We start from the raw sequence: 23,478 nt of genomic DNA, 5'->3' as shown, positions 1-23,478 counted from the left end.
GGGGTACATCTTTTCAAATTAATAAAAAACATAATTTGTTGATGAATACAATTTTAGTCAATTGCAAATACACTTATCAACTATAATGAAACTAGGTTTTCAGAAAACTAGAGTATAAAACCAAATAATTACGCTTATATGAACATTTTTTAGCGTTGGGGTAAAACTAGAATTTAGAACTCAATTAATACCTTTATATTAACATTGTTCATTGATAGGGTACATCTTTTCAAATTAATAAATAACATAATTTGTTGTTGAATAAGACTTAAGTCAATTGCTAATACATTAGTCACCTATAGATGGATTAGTAGAAGAAAAAACTAGAATTTAGAACTCAATTATTACCTTTATATTAACATTGTTCATTGGTAGGGTATATCTTTTCAAATTAATAAAAACATAATTTGTTGATGAATAAAATTTTAGTCAATTGCAAATACACTTATCCACTATAAATAAACTAGGTTTTCAGGAAACTAAAGTTTAAAACCCAATAATTACGCTTATATGAACATTTTTTAGCGTTGGGGTACATCTTTTCAAATTAATAAAAACATAATTTGTTGATGAATAAGACTTAAGTCAATTGTAAATACATTAGTCAGCTATAGATAGATGAGTAGAAGGCAAAACTATAATTTAGAACTCAATTATTACGTTTATAATGACATTGTTCATTGATAGGATAAATCTTTTCAAATTAATAAAAAACAAAATTTGTAGATGAATTAAATTTTAGTCAATTGCAAATACACTTAAAACTAGAATTTAGAACTCAATTATTACCTTTATATTAACATTGTTCATTGATAGGGTACATCTTTTCATATTAATAAAAAATATAATTTGTTGATGAATAAAACTTTAGTCAATTGCAAATACACTTATCAACTATAATGAAACTAGGTTTTCAGAAAACTAGAGTATAAAACCAAATAATTACGCTTATATGAAAATTATTTAGTGTTGGAGTACAGCATTTCAAATTAATAAAAAACATAATTTGTTGATGAATAAAATTTTAGTCAATTGCAAATACACTTATCCACTATAAATAAACTAGGTTTTCAGAAAACTAGAGTTTAAAACCCAATTATTACGCTTATATGAACATTTTTTAGCGTTGGGGTACATCTTTTCAAATTAATAAAAACATAATTTGTTGATGAATAAGACTTAAGTCAATTGCTAATACATTAGTCACCTATAGATAGATTAGTAGAAGAAATAACTAGAATTTAGAACTCAATAATTACGTTTATATTAACATTGTTCATTGATAGGGTACATCTTTTCAAATTAAGAAAAATTTAATTTGTTGATAAATTAAATTTTAGTCAATTGCAAATACACTTATTCACTATAAAGAAACTATGTTTTCAGAAAATTATAGTTTAAACCCAATAATTACCCTTATATGAAAATTTCTTAGCGTTGGGGTACATCTTTTCAAATTAATAAAAAACATAATTTGTTGATGAATAAAACTTTAGTCAATTGTAAATACATTAGTCAGCTATAGGTAGATGAGTAGAAGGCAAAACTATAATTTAGAACTCAATTATTACGTTTATAATGACATTGTTCATTGATAGGGTAAATCTTTTCAAATTAATAAAAAACAAAATTTGTAGATGAATTAAATTTTAGTCAATTGCAAATACACTTATCCACTGTAAATAAACTAGGTTTTCAGAAAACTATAGTTTAAACCCAATAATTACCCTTATATGAAAATTTCTTAGCGTTGGGGTACATCTTTTCAAATTAATAAAAAACATAATTTGTTGATGAATACAATTTTAGTCAATTGCAAATACACTTATCAACTATAATGAAACTAGGTTTTCAGAAAACTAGAGTATAAAACCAAATATTTACGCTTATATGAACATTTTTTAGCGTTGGGGTAAAACTAGAATTTAGAACTCAATTAATACCTTTATATTAACATTGTTCATTGATAGGGTAAATCTTTTCAAATTAATAAATAACATAATTTGTTGTTGAATAAGACTTAAGTCAATTGCTAATACATTAGTCACCTATAGATGGATTAGTAGAAGAAAAAACTAGAATTTAGAACTCAATTATTACCTTTATATTAACATTGTTCATTGGTAGGGTATATCTTTTCAAATTAATAAAAACATAATTTGTTGATGAATAAAATTTTAGTCAATTGCAAATACACTTATCCACTATAAATAAACTAGGTTTTCAGGAAACTAAAGTTTAAAACCCAATAATTACGCTTATATGAACATTTTTTAGCGTTGGGGTACATCTTTTCAAATTAATAAAAACATAATTTGTTGATGAATAAGACTTAAGTCAATTGTAAATACATTAGTCAGCTATAGATAGATGAGTAGAAGGCAAAACTATAATTTAGAACTCAATTATTACGTTTATAATGACATTGTTCATTGATAGGATAAATCTTTTCAAATTAATAAAAAACAAAATTTGTAGATGAATTAAATTTTAGTCAATTGCAAATACACTTAAAACTAGAATTTAGAACTCAATTATTACCTTTATATTAACATTGTTCATTGATAGGGTACATCTTTTCATATTAATAAAAAATATAGTTTGTTGATGAATAAAACTTTAGTCAATTGCAAATACACTTATCAACTATAATGAAACTAGGTTTTCAGAAAACTAGAGTATAAAACCAAATAATTACGCTTATATGAAAATTATTTAGTGTTGGAGTACAGCATTTCAAATTAATAAAAAACATAATTTGTTGATGAATAAAACTTTAGTCAATTGCAAATACACTTATCCACTATAAATAAACTAGGTTTTCAGAAAACTAGAGTTTAAAACCAAATAATTGCGCAAATATGTACATTTTTTAGTGTTGGGGTACAGCATTTCAAATTAAAAAAAAACATAATTTGTTGATGAATAAAACTTTAGTCAATTGCAAATACACTTATCAACTATAATGAAACTAGGTTTTCAGAAAACTAGAGTATAAAACCAAATAATTACGCTTATATGAACATTTTTTAGCGTTGGGGTACATCTTTTCAAATTAATAAAAAACATAATTTGTTGATGAATAAAACTTTAGTCAATTGTAAATACATTAGTCAGCTATAGATAGATGAGTAGAAGGCAAAACTATAATTTAGAACTCAATTTTTACGTTTATAATGACATTGTTCATTGATAGGATAAATCTTTTCAAATTAATAAAAAACAAAATTTGTAGATGAATTAAATTTTAGTCAATTGCAAATACACTTATCCACAGTAAATAAACTAGGTTTTCAGAAAACTATAGTTTAAACCCAATAATTACCCTTATATGAAAATTTCTTAGCGTTGGGGTACATCTTTTCAAATTAATAAAAAACATAATTTGTTGATGAATACAATTTTAGTCAATTGCAAATACACTTATCAACTATAATGAAACTAGGTTTTCAGAAAACTAGAGTATAAAACCAAATAATTACGCTTATATGAACATTTTTTAGCGTTGGGGTAAAACTAGAATTTAGAACTCAATTATTACCTTTATATTAACATTGTTCATTGATAGGGTACATCTTTTCAAATTAATAAATAACATAATTTGTTGTTGAATAAGACTTAAGTCAATTGCCAATACATTAGTCACCTATAGATGGATTAGTAGAAGAAAAAACTAGAATTTAGAACTCAATTATTACCTTTATATTAACATTGTTCATTGGTAGGGTATATCTTTTCAAATTAATAAAAACATAATTTGTTGATGAATAAAATTTTAGTCAATTGCAAATACACTTATCCACTATAAATAAACTAGGTTTTCAGGAAACTAAAGTTTAAAACCCAATAATTACGCTTATATGAACATTTTTTAGCGTTGGGGTACATCTTTTCAAATTAATAAAAACATAATTTGTTGATGAATAAGACTTAAGTCAATTGTAAATACATTAGTCAGCTATAGATAGATGAGTAGAAGGCAAAACTATAATTTAGAACTCAATTATTACGTTTATAATGACATTGTTCATTGATAGGATAAATCTTTTCAAATTAATAAAAAACAAAATTTGTAGATGAATTAAATTTTAGTCAATTGCAAATACACTTAAAACTAGAATTTAGAACTCAATTATTACCTTTATATTAACATTGTTCATTGATAGGGTACATCTTTTCATATTAATAAAAAATATAGTTTGTTGATGAATAAAACTTTAGTCAATTGCAAATACACTTATCAACTATAATGAAACTAGGTTTTCAGAAAACTAGAGTATAAAACCAAATAATTACGCTTATATGAAAATTATTTAGTGTTGGAGTACAGCATTTCAAATTAATAAAAAACATAATTTGTTGATGAATAAAACTTTAGTCAATTGCAAATACACTTATCCACTATAAATAAACTAGGTTTTCAGAAAACTAGAGTTTAAAACCAAATAATTGCGCAAATATGTACATTTTTTAGTGTTGGGGTACAGCATTTCAAATTAAAAAAAAACATAATTTGTTGATGAATAAAACTTTAGTCAATTGCAAATACACTTATCAACTATAATGAAACTAGGTTTTCAGAAAACTAGAGTATAAAACCAAATAATTACGCTTATATGAACATTTTTTAGCGTTGGGGTACATCTTTTCAAATTAATAAAAAACATAATTTGTTGATGAATAAAACTTTAGTCAATTGTAAATACATTAGTCAGCTATAGATAGATGAGTAGAAGGCAAAACTATAATTTAGAACTCAATTTTTACGTTTATAATGACATTGTTCATTGATAGGATAAATCTTTTCAAATTAATAAAAAACAAAATTTGTAGATGAATTAAATTTTAGTCAATTGCAAATACACTTATCCACAGTAAATAAACTAGGTTTTCAGAAAACTATAGTTTAAACCCAATAATTACCCTTATATGAAAATTTCTTAGCGTTGGGGTACATCTTTTCAAATTAATAAAAAACATAATTTGTTGATGAATACAATTTTAGTCAATTGCAAATACACTTATCAACTATAATGAAACTAGGTTTTCAGAAAACTAGAGTATAAAACCAAATAATTACGCTTATATGAACATTTTTTAGCGTTGGGGTAAAACTAGAATTTAGAACTCAATTATTACCTTTATATTAACATTGTTCATTGATAGGGTACATCTTTTCAAATTAATAAATAACATAATTTGTTGTTGAATAAGGCTTAAGTCAATTGCTAATACATTAGTCACCTATAGATGGATTAGTAGAAGAAAAAACTAGAATTTAGTACTCAATTATTACCTTTATATTAACATTGTTCATTGGTAGGGTACATCTTTTCAAATTAATAAAAACATAATTTGTTGATGAATAAAATTTTAGTCAATTGCAAATACACTTATCCACTATAAATAAACTAGGTTTTCAGGAAACTAAAGTTTAAAACCCAATAATTACGCTTATATGAAAATTTCTTAGCGTTGGGGTACATCTTTTCAAATTAATAAAAAACATAACTTGTTGATGAATAAGACTTTAGTCAATTGCTAATACATTAGTCACCTATAGATAGATTAGTAGAAGGAATAACTAGAATTTAGAACTCAATAATTACGTTTATATTAACATTGTTCATTGATATGGTACATCTTTTCAAATTAATAAAAAACATAATTTGTTGATGAATAAAATTTTAGTCAATTGCAAATACACTTATCCACTATAAATAAACTAGGTTTTCAGAAAACTAGAGTTTAAAACCCAATTATTACGCTTATATGAACATTTTTTAGCGTTGGGGTACATCTTTTCAAATTAATAAAAACATAATTTGTTGATGAATAAGACTTAAGTCAATTGCTAATACATTAGTCACCTATAGATAGATTAGTAGAAGAAATAACTAGAATTTAGAACTCAATAATTACGTTTATATTAACATTGTTCATTGATAGGGTACATCTTTTCAAATTAAGAAAAATTTAATTTGTTGATAAATTAAATTTTAGTCAATTGCAAATACACTTATTCACTATAAAGAAACTATGTTTTCAGAAAATTATAGTTTAAACCCAATAATTACCCTTATATGAAAATTTCTTAGCGTTGGGGTACATCTTTTCAAATTAATAAAAAACATAATTTGTTGATGAATAAAACTTTAGTCAATTGTAAATACATTAGTCAGCTATAGGTAGATGAGTAGAAGGCAAAACTATAATTTAGAACTCAATTATTACGTTTATAATGACATTGTTCATTGATAGGGTAAATCTTTTCAAATTAATAAAAAACAAAATTTGTAGATGAATTAAATTTTAGTCAATTGCAAATACACTTATCCACTGTAAATAAACTAGGTTTTCAGAAAACTATAGTTTAAACCCAATAATTACCCTTATATGAAAATTTCTTAGCGTTGGGGTACATCTTTTCAAATTAATAAAAAACATAATTTGTTGATGAATACAATTTTAGTCAATTGCAAATACACTTATCAACTATAATGAAACTAGGTTTTCAGAAAACTAGAGTATAAAACCAAATATTTACGCTTATATGAACATTTTTTAGCGTTGGGGTAAAACTAGAATTTAGAACTCAATTAATACCTTTATATTAACATTGTTCATTGATAGGGTAAATCTTTTCAAATTAATAAATAACATAATTTGTTGTTGAATAAGACTTAAGTCAATTGCTAATACATTAGTCACCTATAGATGGATTAGTAGAAGAAAAAACTAGAATTTAGAACTCAATTATTACCTTTATATTAACATTGTTCATTGGTAGGGTATATCTTTTCAAATTAATAAAAACATAATTTGTTGATGAATAAAATTTTAGTCAATTGCAAATACACTTATCCACTATAAATAAACTAGGTTTTCAGGAAACTAAAGTTTAAAACCCAATAATTACGCTTATATGAACATTTTTTAGCGTTGGGGTACATCTTTTCAAATTAATAAAAACATAATTTGTTGATGAATAAGACTTAAGTCAATTGTAAATACATTAGTCAGCTATAGATAGATGAGTAGAAGGCAAAACTATAATTTAGAACTCAATTATTACGTTTATAATGACATTGTTCATTGATAGGATAAATCTTTTCAAATTAATAAAAAACAAAATTTGTAGATGAATTAAATTTTAGTCAATTGCAAATACACTTAAAACTAGAATTTAGAACTCAATTATTACCTTTATATTAACATTGTTCATTGATAGGGTACATCTTTTCATATTAATAAAAAATATAGTTTGTTGATGAATAAAACTTTAGTCAATTGCAAATACACTTATCAACTATAATGAAACTAGGTTTTCAGAAAACTAGAGTATAAAACCAAATAATTACGCTTATATGAAAATTATTTAGTGTTGGAGTACAGCATTTCAAATTAATAAAAAACATAATTTGTTGATGAATAAAACTTTAGTCAATTGCAAATACACTTATCCACTATAAATAAACTAGGTTTTCAGAAAACTAGAGTTTAAAACCAAATAATTGCGCAAATATGTACATTTTTTAGTGTTGGGGTACAGCATTTCAAATTAAAAAAAAACATAATTTGTTGATGAATAAAACTTTAGTCAATTGCAAATACACTTATCAACTATAATGAAACTAGGTTTTCAGAAAACTAGAGTATAAAACCAAATAATTACGCTTATATGAACATTTTTTAGCGTTGGGGTACATCTTTTCAAATTAATAAAAAACATAATTTGTTGATGAATAAAACTTTAGTCAATTGTAAATACATTAGTCAGCTATAGATAGATGAGTAGAAGGCAAAACTATAATTTAGAACTCAATTTTTACGTTTATAATGACATTGTTCATTGATAGGATAAATCTTTTCAAATTAATAAAAAACAAAATTTGTAGATGAATTAAATTTTAGTCAATTGCAAATACACTTATCCACAGTAAATAAACTAGGTTTTCAGAAAACTATAGTTTAAACCCAATAATTACCCTTATATGAAAATTTCTTAGCGTTGGGGTACATCTTTTCAAATTAATAAAAAACATAATTTGTTGATGAATACAATTTTAGTCAATTGCAAATACACTTATCAACTATAATGAAACTAGGTTTTCAGAAAACTAGAGTATAAAACCAAATAATTACGCTTATATGAACATTTTTTAGCGTTGGGGTAAAACTAGAATTTAGAACTCAATTATTACCTTTATATTAACATTGTTCATTGATAGGGTACATCTTTTCAAATTAATAAATAACATAATTTGTTGTTGAATAAGACTTAAGTCAATTGCTAATACATTAGTCACCTATAGATGGATTAGTAGAAGAAAAAACTAGAATTTAGAACTCAATTATTACCTTTATATTAACATTGTTCATTGGTAGGGTATATCTTTTCAAATTAATAAAAACATAATTTGTTGATGAATAAAATTTTAGTCAATTGCAAATACACTTATCCACTATAAATAAACTAGGTTTTCAGGAAACTAAAGTTTAAAACCCAATAATTACGCTTATATGAACATTTTTTAGCGTTGGGGTACATCTTTTCAAATTAATAAAAACATAATTTGTTGATGAATAAGACTTAAGTCAATTGTAAATACATTAGTCAGCTATAGATAGATGAGTAGAAGGCAAAACTATAATTTAGAACTCAATTATTACGTTTATAATGACATTGTTCATTGATAGGATAAATCTTTTCAAATTAATAAAAAACAAAATTTGTAGATGAATTAAATTTTAGTCAATTGCAAATACACTTAAAACTAGAATTTAGAACTCAATTATTACCTTTATATTAACATTGTTCATTGATAGGGTACATCTTTTCATATTAATAAAAAATATAGTTTGTTGATGAATAAAACTTTAGTCAATTGCAAATACACTTATCAACTATAATGAAACTAGGTTTTCAGAAAACTAGAGTATAAAACCAAATAATTACGCTTATATGAAAATTATTTAGTGTTGGAGTACAGCATTTCAAATTAATAAAAAACATAATTTGTTGATGAATAAAACTTTAGTCAATTGCAAATACACTTATCCACTATAAATAAACTAGGTTTTCAGAAAACTAGAGTTTAAAACCAAATAATTGCGCAAATATGTACATTTTTTAGTGTTGGGGTACAGCATTTCAAATTAAAAAAAAACATAATTTGTTGATGAATAAAACTTTAGTCAATTGCAAATACACTTATCAACTATAATGAAACTAGGTTTTCAGAAAACTAGAGTATAAAACCAAATAATTACGCTTATATGAACATTTTTTAGCGTTGGGGTACATCTTTTCAAATTAATAAAAAACATAATTTGTTGATGAATAAAACTTTAGTCAATTGTAAATACATTAGTCAGCTATAGATAGATGAGTAGAAGGCAAAACTATAATTTAGAACTCAATTTTTACGTTTATAATGACATTGTTCATTGATAGGATAAATCTTTTCAAATTAATAAAAAACAAAATTTGTAGATGAATTAAATTTTAGTCAATTGCAAATACACTTATCCACAGTAAATAAACTAGGTTTTCAGAAAACTATAGTTTAAACCCAATAATTACCCTTATATGAAAATTTCTTAGCGTTGGGGTACATCTTTTCAAATTAATAAAAAACATAATTTGTTGATGAATACAATTTTAGTCAATTGCAAATACACTTATCAACTATAATGAAACTAGGTTTTCAGAAAACTAGAGTATAAAACCAAATAATTACGCTTATATGAACATTTTTTAGCGTTGGGGTAAAACTAGAATTTAGAACTCAATTATTACCTTTATATTAACATTGTTCATTGATAGGGTACATCTTTTCAAATTAATAAATAACATAATTTGTTGTTGAATAAGGCTTAAGTCAATTGCTAATACATTAGTCACCTATAGATGGATTAGTAGAAGAAAAAACTAGAATTTAGTACTCAATTATTACCTTTATATTAACATTGTTCATTGGTAGGGTACATCTTTTCAAATTAATAAAAACATAATTTGTTGATGAATAAAATTTTAGTCAATTGCAAATACACTTATCCACTATAAATAAACTAGGTTTTCAGGAAACTAAAGTTTAAAACCCAATAATTACGCTTATATGAAAATTTCTTAGCGTTGGGGTACATCTTTTCAAATTAATAAAAAACATAACTTGTTGATGAATAAGACTTTAGTCAATTGCTAATACATTAGTCACCTATAGATAGATTAGTAGAAGGAATAACTAGAATTTAGAACTCAATAATTACGTTTATATTAACATTGTTCATTGATATGGTACATCTTTTCAAATTAATAAAAAACATAATTTGTTGATGAATAAAATTTTAGTCAATTGCAAATACACTTATCCACTATAAATAAACTAGGTTTTCAGAAAACTAGAGTTTAAAACCCAATTATTACGCTTATATGAACATTTTTTAGCGTTGGGGTACATCTTTTCAAATTAATAAAAACATAATTTGTTGATGAATAAGACTTAAGTCAATTGCTAATACATTAGTCACCTATAGATAGATTAGTAGAAGAAATAACTAGAATTTAGAACTCAATAATTACGTTTATATTAACATTGTTCATTGATAGGGTACATCTTTTCAAATTAAGAAAAATTTAATTTGTTGATAAATTAAATTTTAGTCAATTGCAAATACACTTATTCACTATAAAGAAACTATGTTTTCAGAAAATTATAGTTTAAACCCAATAATTACCCTTATATGAAAATTTCTTAGCGTTGGGGTACATCTTTTCAAATTAATAAAAAACATAATTTGTTGATGAATAAAACTTTAGTCAATTGTAAATACATTAGTCAGCTATAGGTAGATGAGTAGAAGGCAAAACTATAATTTAGAACTCAATTATTACGTTTATAATGACATTGTTCATTGATAGGGTAAATCTTTTCAAATTAATAAAAAACAAAATTTGTAGATGAATTAAATTTTAGTCAATTGCAAATACACTTATCCACTGTAAATAAACTAGGTTTTCAGAAAACTATAGTTTAAACCCAATAATTACCCTTATATGAAAATTTCTTAGCGTTGGGGTACATCTTTTCAAATTAATAAAAAACATAATTTGTTGATGAATACAATTTTAGTCAATTGCAAATACACTTATCAACTATAATGAAACTAGGTTTTCAGAAAACTAGAGTATAAAACCAAATAATTACGCTTATATGAACATTTTTTAGCGTTGGGGTAAAACTAGAATTTAGAACTCAATTAATACCTTTATATTAACATTGTTCATTGATAGGGTACATCTTTTCAAATTAATAAATAACATAATTTGTTGTTGAATAAGACTTAAGTCAATTGCTAATACATTAGTCACCTATAGATGGATTAGTAGAAGAAAAAACTAGAATTTAGAACTCAATTATTACCTTTATATTAACATTGTTCATTGGTAGGGTATATCTTTTCAAATTAATAAAAACATAATTTGTTGATGAATAAAATTTTAGTCAATTGCAAATACACTTATCCACTATAAATAAACTAGGTTTTCAGGAAACTAAAGTTTAAAACCCAATAATTACGCTTATATGAACATTTTTTAGCGTTGGGGTACATCTTTTCAAATTAATAAAAACATAATTTGTTGATGAATAAGACTTAAGTCAATTGTAAATACATTAGTCAGCTATAGATAGATGAGTAGAAGGCAAAACTATAATTTAGAACTCAATTATTACGTTTATAATGACATTGTTCATTGATAGGATAAATCTTTTCAAATTAATAAAAAACAAAATTTGTAGATGAATTAAATTTTAGTCAATTGCAAATACACTTAAAACTAGAATTTAGAACTCAATTATTACCTTTATATTAACATTGTTCATTGATAGGGTACATCTTTTCATATTAATAAAAAATATAATTTGTTGATGAATAAAACTTTAGTCAATTGCAAATACACTTATCAACTATAATGAAACTAGGTTTTCAGAAAACTAGAGTATAAAACCAAATAATTACGCTTATATGAAAATTATTTAGTGTTGGAGTACAGCATTTCAAATTAATAAAAAACATAATTTGTTGATGAATAAAATTTTAGTCAATTGCAAATACACTTATCCACTATAAATAAACTAGGTTTTCAGAAAACTAGAGTTTAAAACCCAATTATTACGCTTATATGAACATTTTTTAGCGTTGGGGTACATCTTTTCAAATTAATAAAAACATAATTTGTTGATGAATAAGACTTAAGTCAATTGCTAATACATTAGTCACCTATAGATAGATTAGTAGAAGAAATAACTAGAATTTAGAACTCAATAATTACGTTTATATTAACATTGTTCATTGATAGGGTACATCTTTTCAAATTAAGAAAAATTTAATTTGTTGATAAATTAAATTTTAGTCAATTGCAAATACACTTATTCACTATAAAGAAACTATGTTTTCAGAAAATTATAGTTTAAACCCAATAATTACCCTTATATGAAAATTTCTTAGCGTTGGGGTACATCTTTTCAAATTAATAAAAAACATAATTTGTTGATGAATAAAACTTTAGTCAATTGTAAATACATTAGTCAGCTATAGGTAGATGAGTAGAAGGCAAAACTATAATTTAGAACTCAATTATTACGTTTATAATGACATTGTTCATTGATAGGGTAAATCTTTTCAAATTAATAAAAAACAAAATTTGTAGATGAATTAAATTTTAGTCAATTGCAAATACACTTATCCACTGTAAATAAACTAGGTTTTCAGAAAACTATAGTTTAAACCCAATAATTACCCTTATATGAAAATTTCTTAGCGTTGGGGTACATCTTTTCAAATTAATAAAAAACATAATTTGTTGATGAATACAATTTTAGTCAATTGCAAATACACTTATCAACTATAATGAAACTAGGTTTTCAGAAAACTAGAGTATAAAACCAAATATTTACGCTTATATGAACATTTTTTAGCGTTGGGGTAAAACTAGAATTTAGAACTCAATTAATACCTTTATATTAACATTGTTCATTGATAGGGTAAATCTTTTCAAATTAATAAATAACATAATTTGTTGTTGAATAAGACTTAAGTCAATTGCTAATACATTAGTCACCTATAGATGGATTAGTAGAAGAAAAAACTAGAATTTAGAACTCAATTATTACCTTTATATTAACATTGTTCATTGGTAGGGTATATCTTTTCAAATTAATAAAAACATAATTTGTTGATGAATAAAATTTTAGTCAATTGCAAATACACTTATCCACTATAAATAAACTAGGTTTTCAGGAAACTAAAGTTTAAAACCCAATAATTACGCTTATATGAACATTTTTTAGCGTTGGGGTACATCTTTTCAAATTAATAAAAACATAATTTGTTGATGAATAAGACTTAAGTCAATTGTAAATACATTAGTCAGCTATAGATAGATGAGTAGAAGGCAAAACTATAATTTAGAACTCAATTATTACGTTTATAATGACATTGTTCATTGATAGGATAAATCTTTTCAAATTAATAAAAAACAAAATTTGTAGATGAATTAAATTTTAGTCAATTGCAAATACACTTAAAACTAGAATTTAGAACTCAATTATTACCTTTATATTAACATTGTTCATTGATAGGGTACATCTTTTCATATTAATAAAAAATATAGTTTGTTGATGAATAAAACTTTAGTCAATTGCAAATACACTTATCAACTATAATGAAACTAGGTTTTCAGAAAACTAGAGTATAAAACCAAATAATTACGCTTATATGAAAATTATTTAGTGTTGGAGTACAGCATTTCAAATTAATAAAAAACATAATTTGTTGATGAATAAAACTTTAGTCAATTGCAAATACACTTATCCACTATAAATAAACTAGGTTTTCAGAAAACTAGAGTTTAAAACCAAATAATTGCGCAAATATGTACATTTTTTAGTGTTGGGGTACAGCATTTCAAATTAAAAAAAAACATAATTTGTTGATGAATAAAACTTTAGTCAATTGCAAATACACTTATCAACTATAATGAAACTAGGTTTTCAGAAAACTAGAGTATAAAACCAAATAATTACGCTTATATGAACATTTTTTAGCGTTGGGGTACATCTTTTCAAATTAATAAAAAACATAATTTGTTGATGAATAAAACTTTAGTCAATTGTAAATACATTAGTCAGCTATAGATAGATGAGTAGAAGGCAAAACTATAATTTAGAACTCAATTTTTACGTTTATAATGACATTGTTCATTGATAGGATAAATCTTTTCAAATTAATAAAAAACAAAATTTGTAGATGAATTAAATTTTAGTCAATTGCAAATACACTTATCCACAGTAAATAAACTAGGTTTTCAGAAAACTATAGTTTAAACCCAATAATTACCCTTATATGAAAATTTCTTAGCGTTGGGGTACATCTTTTCAAATTAATAAAAAACATAATTTGTTGATGAATACAATTTTAGTCAATTGCAAATACACTTATCAACTATAATGAAACTAGGTTTTCAGAAAACTAGAGTATAAAACCAAATAATTACGCTTATATGAACATTTTTTAGCGTTGGGGTAAAACTAGAATTTAGAACTCAATTATTACCTTTATATTAACATTGTTCATTGATAGGGTACATCTTTTCAAATTAATAAATAACATAATTTGTTGTTGAATAAGGCTTAAGTCAATTGCTAATACATTAGTCACCTATAGATGGATTAGTAGAAGAAAAAACTAGAATTTAGTACTCAATTATTACCTTTATATTAACATTGTTCATTGGTAGGGTACATCTTTTCAAATTAATAAAAACATAATTTGTTGATGAATAAAATTTTAGTCAATTGCAAATACACTTATCCACTATAAATAAACTAGGTTTTCAGGAAACTAAAGTTTAAAACCCAATAATTACGCTTATATGAAAATTTCTTAGCGTTGGGGTACATCTTTTCAAATTAATAAAAAACATAACTTGTTGATGAATAAGACTTTAGTCAATTGCTAATACATTAGTCACCTATAGATAGATTAGTAGAAGGAATAACTAGAATTTAGAACTCAATAATTACGTTTATATTAACATTGTTCATTGATATGGTACATCTTTTCAAATTAATAAAAAACATAATTTGTTGATGAATAAAATTTTAGTCAATTGCAAATACACTTATCCACTATAAATAAACTAGGTTTTCAGAAAACTAGAGTTTAAAACCCAATTATTACGCTTATATGAACATTTTTTAGCGTTGGGGTACATCTTTTCAAATTAATAAAAACATAATTTGTTGATGAATAAGACTTAAGTCAATTGCTAATACATTAGTCACCTATAGATAGATTAGTAGAAGAAATAACTAGAATTTAGAACTCAATAATTACGTTTATATTAACATTGTTCATTGATAGGGTACATCTTTTCAAATTAAGAAAAATTTAATTTGTTGATAAATTAAATTTTAGTCAATTGCAAATACACTTATTCACTATAAAGAAACTATGTTTTCAGAAAATTATAGTTTAAACCCAATAATTACCCTTATATGAAAATTTCTTAGCGTTGGGGTACATCTTTTCAAATTAATAAAAAACATAATTTGTTGATGAATAAAACTTTAGTCAATTGTAAATACATTAGTCAGCTATAGGTAGATGAGTAGAAGGCAAAACTATAATTTAGAACTCAATTATTACGTTTATAATGACATTGTTCATTGATAGGGTAAATCTTTTCAAATTAATAAAAAACAAAATTTGTAGATGAATTAAATTTTAGTCAATTGCAAATACACTTATCCGCTGTAAATAAACTAGGTTTTCAGAAAACTATAGTTTAAACCCAATAATTACCCTTATATGAAAATTTCTTAGCGTTGGGGTACATCTTTTCAAATTAATAAAAAACATAATTTGTTGATGAATACAATTTTAGTCAATTGCAAATACACTTATCAACTATAATGAAACTAGGTTTTCAGAAAACTAGAGTATAAAACCAAATAATTACGCTTATATGAACATTTTTTAGCGTTGGGGTAAAACTAGAATTTAGAACTCAATTAATACCTTTATATTAACATTGTTCATTGATAGGGTACATCTTTTCAAATTAATAAATAACATAATTTGTTGTTGAATAAGACTTAAGTCAATTGCTAATACATTAGTCACCTATAGATGGATTAGTAGAAGAAAAAACTAGAATTTAGAACTCAATTATTACCTTTATATTAACATTGTTCATTGGTAGGGTATATCTTTTCAAATTAATAAAAACATAATTTGTTGATGAATAAAATTTTAGTCAATTGCAAATACACTTATCCACTATAAATAAACTAGGTTTTCAGGAAACTAAAGTTTAAAACCCAATAATTACGCTTATATGAACATTTTTTAGCGTTGGGGTACATCTTTTCAAATTAATAAAAACATAATTTGTTGATGAATAAGACTTAAGTCAATTGCTAATACATTAGTCACCTATAGATAGATTAGTAGAAGAAATAACTAGAATTTAGAACTCAATAATTACGTATATATTAACATTGTTCATTGATAGGGTACATCTTTTCAAATTAAGAAAAATTTAATTTGTTGATAAATTAAATTTTAGTCAATTGCAAATACACTTATCCACTATAAAGAAACTATGTTTTCAGAAAACTATAGTTAAAACCCAATAATTACCCTTATATGAAAATTTCTTAGCGTTGGGGTACATCTTTTCAAATTAATAAAAAACATAATTTGTTGATGAATAAAACTTTAGTCAATTGCAAATACACTTATCAACTATAATGAAACTAGGTTTTCAGAAAACTAGAGTATAAAACCAAATAATTACGCTTATATGAAAATTATTTAGTGTTGGAGTACAGCATTTCAAATTAATAAAAAACATAATTTTTTGATGAATAAAACTTTAGTCAATTGCAAATACACTTATCCACTATAAATAAACTAGGTTTTCAGAAAACTAGAGTTTAAAACCAAATAATTGCGCAAATATGAACATTTTTTAGTGTTGGGGTACAGCATTTCAAATTAAAAAAAAACATAATTTGTTGATGAATAAAACTTTAGTCAATTGCAAATACACTTATCAACTATAATGAAACTAGGTTTTCAGAAAACTAGAGTATAAAACCAAATAATTACGCTTATATGAACATTTTTTAGCGTTGGGGTAAAACTAGAATTTAGAACTCAATAATTACGTTTATATTGACATTGTTCATTGATAGGGTACATCTTTTCAAATTATTAAAAACATAATTTGTTGATAAATTAAATTTTAGTCAATTGCAAATACACTTGTCCACTATAAATAAACTAGGTTTTCAGAAAACTATAGTTTAAACCCAATAATTACCCTTATATGAAAATTTCTTAGCGTTGGGGTACACCTTTTCAAATTAATAAAAAACATAATTTGTTGATGAATACAATTTTAGTCAATTGCAAATACACTTATCCACTATACATAAACTAGGTTTTCAGGAAACTAGAGTTTAAAACCCAATAATTACGCTTATATGAAAATTTCTTAGCGTTGGGGAACATCTTTTCAAATTAATAAAAAACATAATTTTTTGATGAATAAGACTTAAGTCAATAGCTAATACATTAGTCACCTATAGATAGATTAGTAGAAGAAATAACTAGAATTTAGAACTCAATAATTACGTATATATTAACATTGTTCATTGATAGGGTACATCTTTTCAAATTAAGAAAAATTTAATTTGTTGATAAATTAAATTTTAGTCAATTGCAAATACACTTATCCACTATAAAGAAACTATGTTTTCAGAAAACTATAGTTAAAACCCAATAATTACCCTTATATGAAAATTTCTTAGCGTTGGGGTACATCTTTTCAAATTAATAAAAAACATAATTTGTTGATGAATAAAACTTTAGTCAATTGCAAATACACTTATCAACTATAATGAAACTAGGTTTTCAGAAAACTAGAGTATAAAACCAAATAATTACGCTTATATGAAAATTATTTAGTGTTGGAGTACAGCATTTCAAATTAATAAAAAACATAATTTGTTGATGAATAAAACTTTAGTCAATTGCAAATACACTTATCCACTATAAATAAACTAGGTTTTCAGAAAACTAGAGTTTAAAACCAAATAATTGCGCAAATATGTACATTTTTTAGTGTTGGGGTACAGCATTTCAAATTAAAAAAAAACATAATTTGTTGATGAATAAAACTTTAGTCAATTGCAAATACACTTATCAACTATAATGAAACTAGGTTTTCAGAAAACTAGAGTATAAAACCAAATAATTACGCTTATATGAACATTTTTTAGCGTTGGGGTACATCTTTTCAAATTAATAAAAAACATAATTTGTTGATGAATAAAACTTTAGTTAATTGTAAATACATTAGTCAGCTATAGATAGATGAGTAGAAGGCAAAACTATAATTTAGAACTCAATTATTACGTTTATAATGACATTGTTCATTGATAGGATAAATCTTTTCAAATTAATAAAAAACAAAATTTGTAGATGAATTAAATTTTAGTCAATTGCAAATACACTTATCCACTGTAAATAAACTAGGTTTTCAGAAAACTATAGTTTAAACCCAATAATTACCCTTATATGAAAATTTCTTAGCGTTGGGGTACATCTTTTCAAATTAATAAAAAACATAATTTGTTGATGAATACAATTTTAGTCAATTGCAAATACACTTATCAACTATAATGAAACTAGGTTTTCAGAAAACTAGAGTATAAAACCAAATAATTACGCTTATATGAACATTTTTAAGCGTTGGGGTAAAACTAGAATTTAGAACTCAATTATTACCTTTATATTAACATTGTTCATTGATAGGGTACATCTTTTCAAATTAATAAATAACATAATTTGTTGTTGAATAAGACTTAAGTCAATTGCTAATACATTAGTCACCTATAGATGGATTAGTAGAAGAAAAAACTAGAATTTAGTACTCAATTATTACCTTTATATTAACATTGTTCATTGGTAGGGTACATCTTTTCAAATTAAAAAAAACATAATTTGTTGATGAATAAAATTTTAGTCAATTGCAAATACACTTATCCACTATAAATAAACTAGGTTTTCAGGAAACTAAAGTTTAAAACCCAATAATTACGCTTATATGAAAATTTCTTAGCGTTGGGGTACATCTTTTCAAATTAATAAAAAACATAATTTGTTGATGAATAAGACTTTAGTCAATTGCTAATACATTAGTCACCTATAGATAGATTAGTAGAAGGAATAACTAGAATTTAGAACTCAATAATTACGTTTATATTAACATTGTTCATTGATAGGGTACATCTTTTCAAATTAATAAAAAACATAATTTGTTGATGAATAAAATTTTAGTCAATTGCAAATACACTTATCCACTATAAATAAACTAGGTTTTCAGAAAACTAGAGTTTAAAACCCAATTATTACGCTTATATGAACATTTTTTAGCGTTGGGGTACATCTTTTCAAATTAATAAAAACATAATTTGTTGATGAATAAGACTTAAGTCAATTGCTAATACATTAGTCACCTATAGATAGATTAGTAGAAGAAATAACTAGAATTTAGAACTCAATAATTACGTTTATATTAACATTGTTCATTGATAGGGTACATCTTTTCAAATTAAGAAAAATTTAATTTGTTGATAAATTAAATTTTAGTCAATTGCAAATACACTTATTCACTATAAAGAAACTATGTTTTCAGAAAATTATAGTTTAAACCCAATAATTACCCTTATATGAAAATTTCTTAGCGTTGGGGTACATCTTTTCAAATTAATAAAAAACATAATTTGTTGATGAATAAAACTTTAGTCAATTGTAAATACATTAGTCAGCTATAGGTAGATGAGTAGAAGGCAAAACTATAATTTAGAACTCAATTATTACGTTTATAATGACATTGTTCATTGATAGGGTAAATCTTTTCAAATTAATAAAAAACAAAATTTGTAGATGAATTAAATTTTAGTCAATTTCAAATACACTTATCCACTGTAAATAAACTAGGTTTTCAGAAAACTATAGTTTAAACCCAATAATTACCCTTATATGAAAATTTCTTAGCGTTGGGGTACATCTTTTCAAATTAATAAAAAACATAATTTGTTGATGAATACAATTTTAGTCAATTGCAAATACACTTATCAACTATAATGAAACTAGGTTTTCAGAAAACTAGAGTATAAAACCAAATAATTACGCTTATATGAACATTTTTTAGCGTTGGGGTAAAACTAGAATTTAGAACTCAATTAATACCTTTATATTAACATTGTTCATTGATAGGGTACATTTTTTCAAATTAATAAATAACATAATTTGTTGTTGAATAAGACTTAAGTCAATTGCTAATACATTAGTCACCTATAGATGGATTAGTAGAAGAAAAAACTAGAATTTAGAACTCAATTATTACCTTTATATTAACATTGTTCATTGATAGGGTACATCTTTTTAAATTAATAAAAACATAATTTGTTGATGAATAAAATTTTAGTCAATTGCAAATACACTTATCCACTATAAATAAACTAGGTTTTCAGGAAACTAGAGTTTAAAACCCAATAATTACGCTTATATGAACATTTCTTAGCGTTGGGGAACATCTTTTCAAATTAATAAAAAACATAATTTGTTGATGAATAAGACTTTAGTCAATTGCTAATACATTAGTCACCTATAGATAGATTAGTAGAAGAAATAACTAGAATTTAGAACTCAATAATTACGTATATATTAACATTGTTCATTGATAGGGTACATCTTTTCAAATTAAGAAAAATTTAATTTGTTGATAAATTAAATTTTAGTCAATTGCAAATACACTTATCCACTGTAAATAAACTAGGTTTTCAGAAAACTATAGTTTAAACCCAACAATTACCCTTATATGAAAATTTCTTAGCGTTGGGGTACATCTTTTCAAATTAATAAAAAACATAATTTGTTGATGAATAAAACTTTAGTCAATTGCAAATACACTTATCAACTATAATGAAACTAGGTTTTCAGAAAACTAGAGTATAAAACCAAATAATTACGCTTATATGAAAATTATTTAGTGTTGGAGTACAGCATTTCAAATTAATAAAAAACATAATTTTTTGATGAATAAAACTTTAGTCAATTGCAAATACACTTATCGACTATAAATAAACTAGGTTTTCAGAAAACTAGAGTTTAAAACCAAATAATTTCGCAAATATGAACATTTTTTAGTGTTGGGGTACAGCATTTCAAATTAAAAAAAAACATAATTTGTTGATGAATAAAACTTTAGTCTATTGCAAATACACTTATCAACTATAATGAAACTAGGTTTTCAGAAAACTAGAGTATAAAACCAAATAATTACGCTTATATGAACATTTTTTAGCGTTGGGGTAAAACTAGAATTTAGAACTCAATAATTACGTTTATATTGACATTGTTCATTGATAGGGTACATCTTTTCAAATTATTAAAAACATAATTTGTTGATAAATTAAATTTTAGTCAATTGCAAATACACTTGTCCACTATAAATAAACTAGGTTTTCAGAAAACTATAGTTTAAACCCAATAATTACCCTTATATGAAAATTTCTTAGCGTTGGGGAACATCTTTTCAAATTAATAAAAAACATAATTTTTTGATGAATAAGACTTAAGTCAATAGCTAATACATTAGTCACCTATAGATAGATTAGTAGAAGAAATAACTAGAATTTAGAACTCAATAATTACGTTTATATTAACATTGTTCATTGATAGGGTACATCTTTTCAAATTAATAAATAACATAATTTGTTGTTGAATAAGACTTAAGTCAATTGCAAATACATTAGTCACCTATAGATGGATTAGTAGAAGAAAAAACTAGAATTTAGAACTCAATTATTACCTTTATATTAACATTGTTCATTGATAGGGTACATCTTTTTAAATTAATAAAAACATAATTTGTTGATGAATAAAATTTTAGTCAATTGCAAATACACTTATCCACTATAAATAAACTAGGTTTTCAGGAAACTAGAGTTTAAAACCCAATAATTACGCTTATATGAAAATTTCTTAGCGTTGGGGAACATCTTTTCAAATTAATAAAAAACATAATTTGTTGATGAATAAGACTTTAGTCAATTGCTAATACATTAGTCACCTATAGATAGATTAGTAGAAGGAATAACTTGAATTTAGAACTCAATAATTACGTTTATATTAATATTGTTCATTTATAGGGTACATCTTTTCAAATTAATAAAAACATAATTTGTTGATGAATAAAATTTTAGAGAAATAATTGTATATGCCCGATTAATCAGTTATTATGCACTCTACGATTTTATGCCACTGGATGCTTTCAAACCACTGCAGGGGATCTGTGTGGCTTTAGTTCTTCAACAGTAAATCGGATAGTGCATAAAGTTAGTTGTACTATTGCGTCCTTGCGTAGTCAATATATTAAATTTCCTGGAACACCAGAGGAAATAAGACGGAACCAGTTAAATTTTTACAGAAGAGCCAAGTTCCCAAGAGTCATCGGTGCTATTGACTGTACCTATGTGAAGTTGTGGCAATCACCAGGTATTTACAAAAATAATTAATACTTAAACCTGTTTTTCTTATTACTAGGTACAAGTTATTACACCCGTAGACACAATTTTCTAACAATATAAATGTAATTAATTTATTTTTATTTTTACAATTATAGTTACATTTGACGCGGTCCCGCGTAATAGCTGTTTGAATTCAAATAGCCTTTTACGCGGAATGCCGCGCTACGCTTCTCAAACAAACCGCCAATCGACGACGGACGACGCCGGCGCGCGACACCCGCGCTGTGAACCGTCAGCCGGCCGTTGGGTGAACCGGATTGTCATGTTATGAGTTTTCACCGACGACCCGCACGAGACGGACACACACGTCCCCGGCCAATCGTCTTTCTTTTTTTTTCTCTTCTTTTGTCTTCCGTTTGATTTGTTTTTGTTCAGTGACCGACAGGGCAACTTCCCGTTGTGCGACTTGGAAAAAAGTCCCCGACGCGATCCGACAAAAACGTGGTTAGCTGGCGAAAACGGAAAAACCGGCGTTACGTAAGATATTACATAAGGACGTAACGACCAGCCACGCCGCCCGATTTACGGACGCACCGACTACACCGCGCGCGACGCTCCAAAGTCCATACACACACGACGTAGGTAGGTAGGAACGCAAGAGTGCGAGAGGGTCACACCACCACCGCCCAGCACCACCACCGATAACGTCAACACGCAATTACCTGGGACAGAAATACCACTTAATCGGACTGCCGTCGCCGCCGCCCAAAGCGACAGCCGCCGTCTTCCCTAATCGCAGTAGTGGGCCGGATAACGCACACACGCGCAGCCGTGACAACACTCTGCGAAAAGCGGTTACTGTGAT

Source organism: Metopolophium dirhodum, chromosome 1 (genome assembly GCF_019925205.1).
Source record: "Metopolophium dirhodum isolate CAU chromosome 1, ASM1992520v1, whole genome shotgun sequence".
NCBI lineage: Eukaryota > Metazoa > Arthropoda > Insecta > Hemiptera > Aphididae > Metopolophium > Metopolophium dirhodum.
Note: the sequence above shows the minus strand (reverse complement) of the source record.